The 13,178-nt window shown below is 40.4% G+C and overlaps 1 protein-coding gene across 1 annotated transcript in view; it reads right to left on the minus strand.

Moving 5' to 3' along the window:
- LOC103277220 (interferon-induced GTP-binding protein Mx1-like) overlaps window positions 1–13,178 on the minus strand; it is a 55,196-nt gene that overhangs the window by 16,997 nt on the left and 25,021 nt on the right.

Below are 13,178 nucleotides of genomic sequence, written 5' to 3' on the forward strand. Positions count from 1 at the left end.
TACCTCTCACTTTGTTTCTTCTACTAAGGATTGTTTTGACTATTTGTGGTCTTTATTTGTTTCTATATGAATTTCTGCATTGTTGTTTCCAGGTCTGAGAATAATGATGTTGGTAATTTAATGGGTATTGTATTGAATCTGTAGACTGCCTTGGGTAGTAGGATGGCCATCTTAACAATATTGATTCTTCCAATTCATGAGCATGGAATATTTTTCCCTTTGTTTGCGTTTTATAGTTTTGGTAGTAAAGGTCTTTTGCATCTCTGGTTAGGAAGATACCAAGGTATTTCATTTTTTTGTGGCTAGTGTGAATAGGTATATGCTTTTTATTGGAGTCTCTGCATGCGTGTTGTTGGTATATAAAAATACAGCTGTCATTTTCACATTGATTTTGTATGCTGAGACTTTGTCAAAGTCATTTTATCAGTGCTAGGATGTTTTTGGCAGATTCCCTTGGGATTTTAAGGTTCAGGATCATATTGTCTGCCACGAAGGATAGCTTAACTTTCTCTTTTCCTATCTGAACACCCCTGATTTCCTCCTCTTGCCTGATTGCTCTAGATAGGACCTCCAATACTACGTAGAACAGGAGGGGTGAGTGTGGGCGGCCTTGTCTTGTTTTGGTTTTCAGGGTAAATGCTTCCAATTTCTGTCCACTTAGTAATATGTTGGCTGTGGGTTTATTGTAGATGGCTCTTACTATTTTGAGGAATGTTCCTTCTATGCCTAGCTGTTCAAGGGTTTTTATCAAAAAGGGATGCTGGATTTTGTCAAAAGCTTTTTTCTGTGTCCAATGATATGATCATGTGGTTCTCGTTTTTACATCTGTTGATGTATTAAATTATGTTTATGGTTTGCAAATGTTGAACCAGCCCTGCATCCCAGGAATGAAGCCAAGTTGGTCATGGTAGATGATTCTTGAAATGTGTTGTTGGATCCTACTTGCTAGGATCTTGTTGAGAATTTTTGCCTCTTTGTTCATCAAGAAGGTTGGTCTGTAATTCTCTTTATTTGCTGGGTCTTTACCAGGTTTGGGTATTAGTGTGGTGTTAGATTCATAAAATGATTTGGGGAGAATTCCATCTTTCTCAATTGCCCAGAATACTTTTGATGGTATTGGTATCAGCTCCTCTTTGTATGTTTTGTAGAATTCAGTTGGGGAGCCATCAGTACCAGGGCTTTTTTTGTGGGAAGATTTCTTATGATGGAGTCAATTTCTTGGGTTGTTATTGGTCTGTGGTGGGTTTCAATTTCTTCTTGTGTCAACCTTGGGAGGTTGTGTTATGTAAGAAACGCCTCCATTTCATTTAGGTCCTTGAGCTTGTTTGTGTATAGTGTGTACAGTACTCTCTGATAATCTTTTAAATTTCTTTGGGAGCAGTTGTGTCTTCATCTATTGTGTTTCTAATTGTGTTTATTTAGGTTTTTTCTTGGTCAACCTGGCTAAGGGTCTGCCAATCTTATTATTTCAAAGAACCAGCTTTTTGTTTTGCTGATTTTTTTCTATAATAATTTTTTTTTTTGTCTTCTATGTTTTGTAGTTAGGCCTTTATCTTGGTGATCTGGATTCTTCTGCTGAAGTTAGAATTTGGGTGGTCTTGTCTGTCCAACTCCCTAAGGTGTGATGCTAGGTTGTATACCTGTGGTGTTTCTGTTTTCTTGATGTGTATGTGTAGTACACATACACATTTCCTTCTTACTACTTCTTTCACAGCATCTCAGAGGTTCTGATAAGACATGTCTTTGTTTTTATTTGTTTTCAGGAATCTTTTAATTTCTATCTTGAGTTACATGTTGACCCAGGAGTCGTTCAGCATTGTGTTGTTTAGTGTTCATATCTTTGTGTGCTTTGAAGGGAACTTTTTGGTGTCAATATTTATTTTTATTCCACTGTGGTCTGAAAAGATGTATGTTATTATTTCAGTCTTATATAATTTGTTTATTCTTGATTTAAGGCCAAGAATATGATCAATCTTGAAGTATGTTCCATGTGGTGATGAGTAGGATGTATGTTCTATGGTCATAGGGTGGTGTGTTCTGTAGATATATATTAAATCCATTTATTCAAGCTTCAATTTGAGGTTCTAGATCTCTATATTGATGTTTTGCCTCAATGATCTAAGGTTGTTAATGGGTTATTGGGTTAAGACAGTGTTAGAGTCAATGTCCTCTTTTGGTTTACTAAGTAGTTGCTTTATAAATTCTGGTGCTCCTGTGTTGGGAGCATATATTTAGTAAGAATATAGCTTGCTGGTGGATCAAACCCTTTATCATTATGTAGTGTCCTTCTGTATCCTTTTAAATTATTGATAGCTTGAAGGGTATTTTGTCTGATGTTAGAATCTCAACTCCTGCCTTTTTTGTTCACATGAAAGTTTATTTTCCATTCTCTAATTTTGAATCTGTGGGTGTCCTTTGTAGTGAGATATGTTTCCTGGAGGCAGCATATCTATTCTTTTTTTAAACCAGTTTGTCATTCTATGTCTTTTCAACAGTACATTTAGTCTATTCACATTGAGGTTAATTATTAAAATGTGAGAGTTTATCCCTGCCATGAGGTCTTATAAAGTTTTTTTGTTTTCTTTTAACTTTTGTGTTGATATATATGTGTGTTTTCAATTCTGCAGGTGTGTTGCTTGCTCTGTTGGCTCTGTGTTTTCCTGTACTCTTGTGAAATGCATGGTTGTTCTTTTTTTCTTTCTTTCTGTGCTTAATACCTTCTTAAGTGTCTCCTGTAGAGCTGGTCTGGAAGTAGCATAATCTCTTAGAGACCGGATGCCTGGGAGGGATTTTAATTCTCCATCATCACTGATGAATCTTAGCTTAGCTAGATAGGAAATTCCTGGTTGGAATTGTTTATCTTTGAGAACTTTGAAGATTGGACTCCAGTTTCTTCTAGTCTGTAGCATTTCTATGGATAAGTCTGGTACTATTCTAATTGATTTTCCCAGTAGGTAGTCTGACCTTTCACTGTTACTATCTTTAGGATTTTTTCTTTTATACCTACTTTGTGTAAGTGAATTATTATGTGTCTAGGAGTTGGTCTTCTCATTTGATGTCGTGTAGGGGTTCTCTGAATCTCTTGTATTTGCATGATCATGTATCTGATGAGATGGTGGAAGTTTTCCTGAATAACCTCGTGAAATGTTTGTTCCAAGGTGTTCTCTGTTTCCCTTACTTCTTCAGGTATAGCAATCAGACATAATTTCATTCTCTTAATATAGTTGCACAACTTTTGGAGACTTTGTTCTGTCTTTTTAAGCTTTCTTTCTAAGTTTTTAACAGAATGGGTTGATTCCATATTTTTGTCTTCAAGGTCTGAGATTCTTTCTTCTGCTTTGTTAATTTTGCTTTCCATGCTTGTCAGTTTGTTTTTTATTTCATGGATGGTGTTTGTTATGGCCAATATCTCTTACCATTAATTTTATCTTTTCTTCTCCCCTTTCTTGATTCTTGTTCATCTTTTCTATTCATTTCTTAATCTGCATTTGTAGTCCGAGACCAGTCATTCTGGGTGATCTCCATTGTTTGAGCTCTGAGATCTGTATTTTGTGGTACTATCTTTTTAGGATTCTGAGGGTTACCTGTGTTCTTCCATTGATTTTCTTCATTTGTGAAAGATTTTTCTGTCTCTTTAATACTGTTACTCAGTAAGAGAGGGAATAGCTTTCACTTCTGTTATTTGGTCAACACACTGTCCTTCCCTAAGTAGAGCCTCTGGATTTGTGCAATTTTGAAATCAGACTGGGAATGAGGAGCTATGCTGTCTCTTTGTAGTTTTGAGGGATAAGTCAGGTGTAATTGGGGGAGCTGAGATTCAGAAGCTTCCTGTAGAGCACAGTGTTCACTGACTGGGGTGTGGGCCCACTAGGACCCACTTCCCACCAATACCCAATATGTCCATGCAATGGGAACACATGTGTACTCCTGAATCAAAAATAATGTAAAAGAAAAAAAAAAGAACAGGAAAGAGAAGAAGGAATAAGGAAAGAAGAAAAACAAAACAAAACAAACAAAAAGCCAAAAATAAACAAACAAAAATCTTTGAGAGCCAACGAACCCACTCTCACACACATACACTCATACATGAAAAGAAGAAGAAAAAACATGAAAAAAATTAGTCAGACACGTATATGCTCACATGTGAAAAAAAATTATTTTTCGTGAATGTAAACCTCCATCTTGTGGCAGGTTCCTGAAATTTCCAGACCAGGCTGCCAGTACACCTGGCAGACTCACTCACTGGAGAAGCTTCTCAGAGCTCAAATGCCACCCCTGGCTTCAGCTGTGTTCAGCCCTCTGAGTGGTGCACAGATAAGACCTCCTTCTACATGGGTCATATGTTTCCCAAACTGCTGAGGGAATGGTGCAGGGGCTAGATCAGTTTGTCATTCACCCCTTCCCTTTTCAGCTAGATTGTCTTCTTCTGAATCCACCCATTGTCCCACAGCTGGGCCAGTGTGGGGGATGAGGTGACTGGGACTCTGCACCAGTCTTGTCTCTTTGGTTCATGGTGATCAACCCCAGAGAGATGGAGTGTTAATCCCTCAGTCCGAGGATGCAGCTCCATCACTCAGTGGTGGGGACACTGGAGCACTTCTCTGTCTAGTTTCCCAGATGACAGTGATGGTGACAGGCTTGCATCTTCTCCACCACAGGGCTCAAGTACCTGGTCTGCTCACTGCATTCTCGCTGTGACCTTTGTGCCAGTGACTGGCCTGGTTCTGACGAAGGTGGCAGTGGTGGAATCTGGTGCCAGAAGCCCAGCGACAGCCATTCCCTGCAGCTTCTTCTGAGAAGGGTCTTGATGACTCTTGCCAGTTTCCAAAGATGATTCCTGTTTCTGGGCTGCAGAAAGCACTGGGGAAAGAGCTGCCTTGGTAATGACTACTTCACCAAGAGAGTCTGGGGCACTAGCTCCCAGGTCTCCACTAAGTCAGACACTTGCACAACTGCTTACATATGCGCGCGCACGCGCGCGCACACACACACACACACACACACACACAAATTCATCCTTGCACACATTTACTCACACAGAAACTCACATACTCTGCCCAGTTCTGTCACCATCTTGGATCCAGGCAGGTATATCTACTAAAGGGACTCATGCCTAGAACTGAATATGGAATACTTACATCAGCAAAATAAGGGGGCCTGGACCAGGTATACTAAAGGGACATATACCTAAAACTGAACTAAGAATACTTGCGCCAGCACAGTGAGAGTATCCAGATATACACATATGCCTAAAACTGATTTAGAAATACTTGCCCTAAACATGGAACCAACCATGTTGACCATTGACAGAGGACTGGATAAAAAAATGTGATACATATACATGATGGAATATTATGCAGCCATAAATAAGGACAAAATTATGAACTTTATAGCAGCTTGGATGAACTTAGAGTCTATAGTATTGAGTGATCTATCACAGAAACAAATAACTGAGTATCGCATGTTCTCACTCATAAGCAGACCTTGAACAATTATCATAATACTATAAGAAAAGGATTGGCAATAGTGGAAAACCATCAGGGGATGGGAGGCAGGATTGGCAGTAGTGGGGAACTGCTGATGGGGCACACTTTATCAACAAGGGTACCTGCATAATGAACATTTGTATACGTAACCCTGAATTGTACCCCACATCTTTAAAAAGCAAAAAGAAAATGGAATTTCACTGAGAAGATCTGGATAAGTATACTAAAGAGATGTCTGCCTAAAACAGAATCAGGAATACTTGCACAATCACAGTGAGAGAACCCAGGCTATATCTATTAAAATAATTTAACTTAGAACTAAGTTAGGAATCCTTGCACCAGAACAGTGCAAGGACACAGGCTATATCTAATAAAGGGACATATTTCTAGAACTGAATTAGAAATATTTGCACTAGCACATTGGGAAAACACAGGTTATGCCTACTAAAGGGACATATGTCAGGAACTGAATTAGAATTACTTTCATCAGCACAGTGAGAGAAACCGGGATACATCTTCTAAAGAGACATATGTGTAAAAATGAATTAGGAATAATTGCACAAGGACACCTAGAGGACCCAGGTATGTCTAGTAAAGAGACATATGCCAGGAAATGAATTAGGAATACTTCCACCAACATGGTAAGGGAACCTGGGCTATGTCTACTAAAGGGACTCACATGAGACACTGAATTAGGAATACTTGTACCAGCACAGTGAGAGGACCCAGGCAAGTCCACCAAAGGGATGTATGCCAGGAACTGAACTAGAAATACTTGCACTAGCACACTGAGAAGACCTGGGCATGATTACTAAAGGGAGATACCTAGAACTGAATTCATATTACTTGCATCAGCACAGAGAGGGGACTTGGGCTATGTCTACTAAAAAGATCCAAGCTATGTCCATTAGAAGGATGTATGCCTAGAATTGTATTAGTATTACTTGCATCAGCACAGGGAGAGGACTCAGGCTATGTCTACTAAAAAAGACTTATGCCTAGTACTGAATTAGGAATTCCAACACCAGTACAGTGAGAAGGCCTGGGCTATGTCTACTAAAAAATCATATGCCTAGTAACGTATTAGGAATACTTGTGCCAACATGGTGAGAGAGCCTGGGCTATGTCTGCTAAAAAGACATATGCCTAGAGCTGAATTAGAAATACTTAAAACAGCACAGTGACAGGACTCAGGCTATGTCTACTAAAAGTACATATGCCTAGACCTGAATTAGGAATACTTGCACCAGTACAGTGAGAAGACCTGGGTTATGTCTACTTAAGGGATGTAGGCTTAGAAATAATATAGACATACTTGACTCAGCATGTTGAGGGAACCCAGGCTATGTCTACTAAAGGGATGTATGCCTGGAACTGAATTAGGAATACTTGCACAGCACAGTGAGGCAAACCAAGCTATGTCCATTAGAGGGATGTATGCCTAGAACTGAATTAGTATTATTTGCATCAGCACACTTAGAGGGTCCAGACTAAAGGGACATATGCCTACAAATGAATGAGAAATAAGCACAACCACAATTAGGAGACCCGAGCTATGTATACTAAAGCAACATATGCCTAGAACAGTAGGAAGAATATTTGCACCAACCCAGTGAGAAGACTCAGGCTATGTATACTAAAGGAACATGTGTCTAGAACTGAATTAGCAATACTTACACCAGCACAGTGAGAGGACATGGGCTATGTCTACTAAAAAAAACATGTGTCAGGGCTTCCGGACAAGATGGTGATGAAACAGGTTGAACTGTGAGAGTCTCTGCAAAAGTGAGTCTCCATAAAGACTCTCTGCATGAGTGGGTGTGTGCTGGTGAATGAGTGAAAGTCTGTCTGAGGGGAGACTCACCTTCATGCACCCAGGGCTATCCTCCAGAGGTGACTACAACTCACCACTGCCCTGAGATTGGAGACACAGGTATGCAGAATCTTCTGCCATTCTCAGGGCTCTCTTGAGAGGAGGCAGCAGATAACAGCTGCCGCTCACCACCTGGCACCCGCCCATGCACCTGCAGCAGCATACCAGGCATAAGCAGGAGGAACCATGGAGAAGGCAAGACATGGAAATCTGGAATAAAGCTCCAGTGCCAGTGGCAAGATGAAGGGTGCCATCTTCTCAGTCCTGGGACCAGGCAGAGACCTGCATTGCTCCACCCAGCTCTACCGCCTCCATCTTGAGACCCAGAGGCTATCCTCTCATCAGACTCAGAGAGACAGATGCCCTTCCCCCATGCTGGAACAGGCACAGACACAACAGATCTGAATGGGAGAGTTGACAACATCAGCAGTGAGTAAGGTGAGTATGGATCTGACCCATCCTCCTCTCACAGTAGCCTGTGGAGCATCTGACCCATGCTGAGAGCAACCTTATCAGCCTGTGCTGAAAGCAGAGGGAAGGGACTGGAGACCAGATTTGCTCCCTAAGGTGGAACTGGCTGCTGAAAGGAAGCTGGAGTTACAGAAATGGCCACAGAGCGAGCTCTTTTTTTTCTTGTTTGTTTTTGTTTTAGTTTTTGCTTTTTTCTTCTTCTCTCTTTCTATTTTTGTTGCTTTGTTTTATTTTAATGTTTATTTCTTTAGTTTTTTGTTTGTGTATGAGTATTTTTGAGGGAGAGTACATGAACAGGGGAGTTTTGCTTGTTTGTTTGTATGATTATCTGCATGTTTTTGTCTTTTTTGTTTTGTCTGTTACTGTTTTTCTGTTTATTCGTTAGTTGGTACGTCTGTCTGTTTTCCCTCTTCTTCTTCTCTCTCTCAACCTCCCTTTTGTCTTCCTCTTTCCTTTTTTCCAGTCTTTTCCCTTTTCATATCTCATTTTGCTTTCAGGGGAAACAGACATCCCCACTGCATGGACAGATTGTAAGGCAGTGATAAGTGGGTTCCAGGGGGCCCACACATCTGTCAGTGGCTACTGGAATCTGCAGATAACTTCTGAATCACAGCTCCCTCCTTAGTTGAATTGCAAAACTGAAAAAAAGCACAGGCCCCCACCCCCAATTCAGCTTTAGAATTGAACAAAACCAGAGGATCTACATAAGGAAGAATAGGAGATTGAACAAACAGAAGTAAAAGCTATCCCAGATCACTGAACAACAGAATTAAAGAAGAGGTAAAAGGAGGGGAGGAAAACCTACACAAATGAAGAAAAACCAAAGGAATATTATGAGTCTCACACAGACCTGTAGGAGGTCAGCCACTGAAAATACAGACTCTGGAACTCAAACAATGAAGAGCCTCCAGAATGACTGGTCTCAAACCACAAACCCAGATATCAAGATATTAATAGAAAGAATACATAGAAATGAGGAGAGACAAAAAGAAAGAACAAAGGAGTCGATAACTGAGGTAACAGCAATCAATAATACAATGAATGAAATAAATAACAAACTGATAAGCATAGAAAGCAGAATTAACCAAGCAGATGAAAGAATCTCAGAGCTTGAGGACCAAAATATAGAACTAACCTAAACTGTTAAAAACATAGAAAAGAAGTTTAGGAAGACAGAACAAAACCTCCAAGAGATAAGCAATTATTTCAAGAGGCCAAACTTAAGATTAATTGGAATTCCTGAGGCAGATAGAGAGACAGAGACCACCCTGGAACAAACATTCCATGAAATTATCCAAGAAAGCATCCCTCATCTCATCAGTGACATGACCATTCAAACACAAAAGATTCAGAGAACCCCTGCAAGACAATATATGAAAAGACTAACTCCTAGACACATAGTAATTCGTCTACACAAAGAGGTATAAAAGAAAAAATCCTTAAGGCAGTGAGAGAGAAAGGGCAGACTACCTACCAGATAAGACCAATTAGAATGGCAGCCAAGGATGTGTTCAATCTTAGAGTAAGTTCCGTGTGGTGATGAATAGAATGTATATTCTGTGGCTGTTGGGTGGAGTATTCTGTAGGTATCAGTTAAGTTCATTTGGTCAAGTGTCATGTTGAGGTACCAGATATCCTTGTTGAATTTTTGTCTTGATGATCTATCTAGGTTTGTTAGTGGTGCATTTAAGTCCCCAGTTATTATAGTATTAGAGTCAAGATCTTTCTCTAGTTTACCTAGAAGCTGCTTTATGAAAGTTGGTGCTCCTGTGCATATATGTTGAGGATGGATATTTCTTGTTGATGGATTGAACCTTTTATCATTATGTAGTGACCTTCTGTGTCTTTTTAAATTTTTGATAACTTAAAGGGTATTCTGTCTGATATTAAGATTGTGATTCCTGCTTTCTTTTGTGTTCTGTTCACATTCTACTCACCACCACATGGAACTTGTGTCTTGTGATATATTCTATTCATCACCAAACAGAACTTACTCTAAGATTGAACACATCCTTGGCCATAAATCAAGTATAAACGCATTCCACAAGAGCTTGGAGCTCAAGGAGAGCTTGGAGCTCAATCTTCAATGTTCTCAAAGATAAACAGTTTCAACCAAAAATTACTTACCCAGCTAAGCTAAGTTTCATCAGTTATGGAGAATTAAAATCCTTCTTAGACATTCAATCCCTAAGAGTTTATACTGCCTCCAGACCAGTTCTAAAAGAAAAACTTAAGAAGGTATTAAACCAGAAGAAAAGAAAAAAAATGACAACAGCCTTCCCAAGAATGCAGGAAAAATGTTGAAAACACACATGAATCAACCCAAAAATCAAAAGCAAGAAAACAAACAAATAAGCAAATAAATAGCAGTACCGACAACAAACTCTGTAAGAACCTCATGACAGGGATAAATTCTCACATCTTAATAATTAGCCTGAATGTGAATGAACTAAATGCACCATTGAAAAGATATAGAATGGCAAAATGGATAAAATATCATGAGGCAACAATATATTGTCTCCAAGAGACTCATCTCACCAGAACGTTCACTCACAGACTCAAAGAAAGAGGATGGCCAGGCTCGGTGGCTCAGCCTGTAATCCCGCGCCTTTGGGAGGCTGAGGTGAGTGGATTGACTGAGCCCACAGATTCGAGACCCTCCTGGGCAGCGAGACCTCATCTCTACAATAAATCAAAAAATCAGTCGGGCGTGGTAGCGCATGCCTGTAATTCCAGCTACTTGGAAGGCTGCGGCGGAAGAATCGCCGGAGCCCAGCAGGTCGAGGCTATGGTGGCCTTAAGAGCAAAAACAAGGTATCTCTGAGGGGGGAAAGATTCTGCCTGTGAACTCAGCCTTAGCTCCTGTCTCAGTTTCCAGGTTGTACTCCCTGATGACCTGCCCTGAGATTCTGGATCTGCCAGCCCCCACAATCACATAAGCAAAGGCCTTGAATTTTTTTATTTTTTTTATTTTTTTTTGAGTTGGAGTTTCACTCTGTTGCCAAGGCTGGAGTGCAGAGGCATGCTCAAGGCTACCATAGTCCCAACCTGCTGGGCTCAGATGATCCTTCCTCCTCAGTCACCAAGTAGCTGGGACTACAGGCATGTGCCACCATGCCTGGCTAACTCTTTGATTTATTGTAGAAACAAGGTCTCACCAAGTTGGCCAGGCTGGTCTCAAACACTTGGGCCCAGGCAATATTCTGGCTTCGGCCTCCCAAAGTACTGGGATTACAGGCGTGAGCCACTGCATCCAGCTGAAAAGTATTTGGTAAAATGAAATGGTTCTGTGTTCCTGTCACAACCCTGAGAAATACACCAGGAACCTCATTTCTAGGAAATTATGCTTCCAGATACATGATGGATGAACACAGCTATTCGTGGCAACACCCTGCTTAGCGAAAGACTGACAACAAACACTGTCCATTAATAGGGTAACAGGTTCAATATGCCATAGCCGGAGAGTGGGATACTTGGGCGCCAATGAAAAGCATTACAAGCACTGAAGCAGAGTGACCTCCAAGGCACAGCACAAGTAGCAGGCGGCAGAGCAGCATGTGTGCTCTGCTCTCTTTGGTGTAAAAACAATTGCACAATGTGCACACAGAGGAGCTTACCAGTGCATGGAGTCACCCTTGGAGGACAGAGAAGAAGGGCGAGCTGGGGAAGGGAGGTGCTCAGCTTGGATAAGGTCGGTTGGAGACCCACTTGCCCCTGTCACTCATTCTATCTTTTGGATTTTGAGCATGTGTGTACCTCACCTACGCTCCAGCACACGGTTCATTCCATGAGGCAGTTCCTCCAGTACACAGGTGCTGAACTTGGCTGCAGGAGAGGCAGCTGTGTCCCCTGTTTCAGCATTACGTGTTTGCTCCCAGTGTATGCAGAAATAGGGTTGACCCTTGGTTTCAGCCTCGCTGCTCCCAGTGTGGTCTTCATCCAGTAGCATGGATGCCCCATGGTTGCCTATCAGAAATAAGCTCAGCCACATCCCAGACTGCAATCAACATCTGCGTTTCAACAAGGCTCCCAGGAGGCCCTCCTGCAGGGTGGAGTTGGAGAAGCATTGCCTTACAGCATCCAAATTGTGAGGTGACGAGGACATCTGGTAAACCAAGAGATTATGATTTGCTTTCCCTGCCCAGATTTGTATACAGCCCTACAGCTCTACTTGAGTTGTACCTGTGTCACCACCACCTTCCCCCAGGATGAATCATCCTGGACATTACGTGATTTGAAACATGTGGTATCTATCAAAGCATGTTGTCAGGAGCCGCAACTCCTAACAGAAGGCAAAGTAAGGGTTACCTGAAAAATGAGAAAAACGCTAGCTGGGAGCAAGGTCCCAGCTAAAGCGGCCATGCCGGAGGCAAAGCCCCATGGATCCCATTGATGGGCCCCTTTGATCTTTAGGAGTGTGTGCATAAGACAGAAAGTACCCCTTTCTGATGAAGCATTAACTAACAAGGGAGGATGATGTATTGGTGAAACTGAAGTTTGAGACATGAATAAGGAACACAGCAAAAGCACAGCCATTAGAGACGCTAGAGAATGTTTAGTTACCTTCGTCTCCATGAAAAGCAAAACCATTGTGTATAAGGAAAATAAAAAACTTTCCCATTCTTTATTTTTAATGGTTAACAGACCCTATACTAAAATAACACTTTAGACGGGTAAGATGGAGGAGGAAGTTTGTGAGACCTGAGACAAGTCGATCCTGAGGGCAGCTGCTTTTAAACATAATTTAAGAAAGCATAGACATAGTAGATATAAGTTTGTAAGGTTAAAACGACTTAGTAGTATATGTATAATAATATAAGAAAGAATAGTTAAGTAGATAAAAATAGGAAGATGGTTAAAAATAATTAGATAAAATATAATTAAATAGGAAATAAATATATAATATAGAGTAATCAAGTATAATTCATATAAAGATTGTTAAATATTATAGATTATGATTCATATAAGCAAAATAAGAATAAAAACAGATACAAATAGAAAAGTTTATAGAAAATAATTAAGAAGTAATAAAGTTAGTTATGAAAATGCCAATATATTGCTGCTAAGTTACATGTAAGAATTTAGTTAGAAATATGATATAAAAGGGGTAAGGGTTAAAAGATTACAGTTAATAATTTTTAACAAAAGTTGTTTCGTTCCTGTCTGTTGGTTTTAACATAATGGAAACAAAAAAAGAATAGGGAGGAACAAATAAATCACTGTAGAACGTTTGATTGTAAAAGAAAACATAATGTAAGCTTTTGTGGGCATATGTGTGAGGGGGTTGAGGGTTGAAAATGCCCTATATAAGCATGTGAAAATTGAATAAACTTTGGAAGAGTCCCGAA

This window comes from Carlito syrichta, unplaced genomic scaffold (assembly GCF_000164805.1).
Source record: "Carlito syrichta isolate Samal-C Ts95f unplaced genomic scaffold, Tarsius_syrichta-2.0.1 Scaffold316532, whole genome shotgun sequence".
Classification (NCBI taxonomy): domain Eukaryota; kingdom Metazoa; phylum Chordata; class Mammalia; order Primates; family Tarsiidae; genus Carlito; species Carlito syrichta.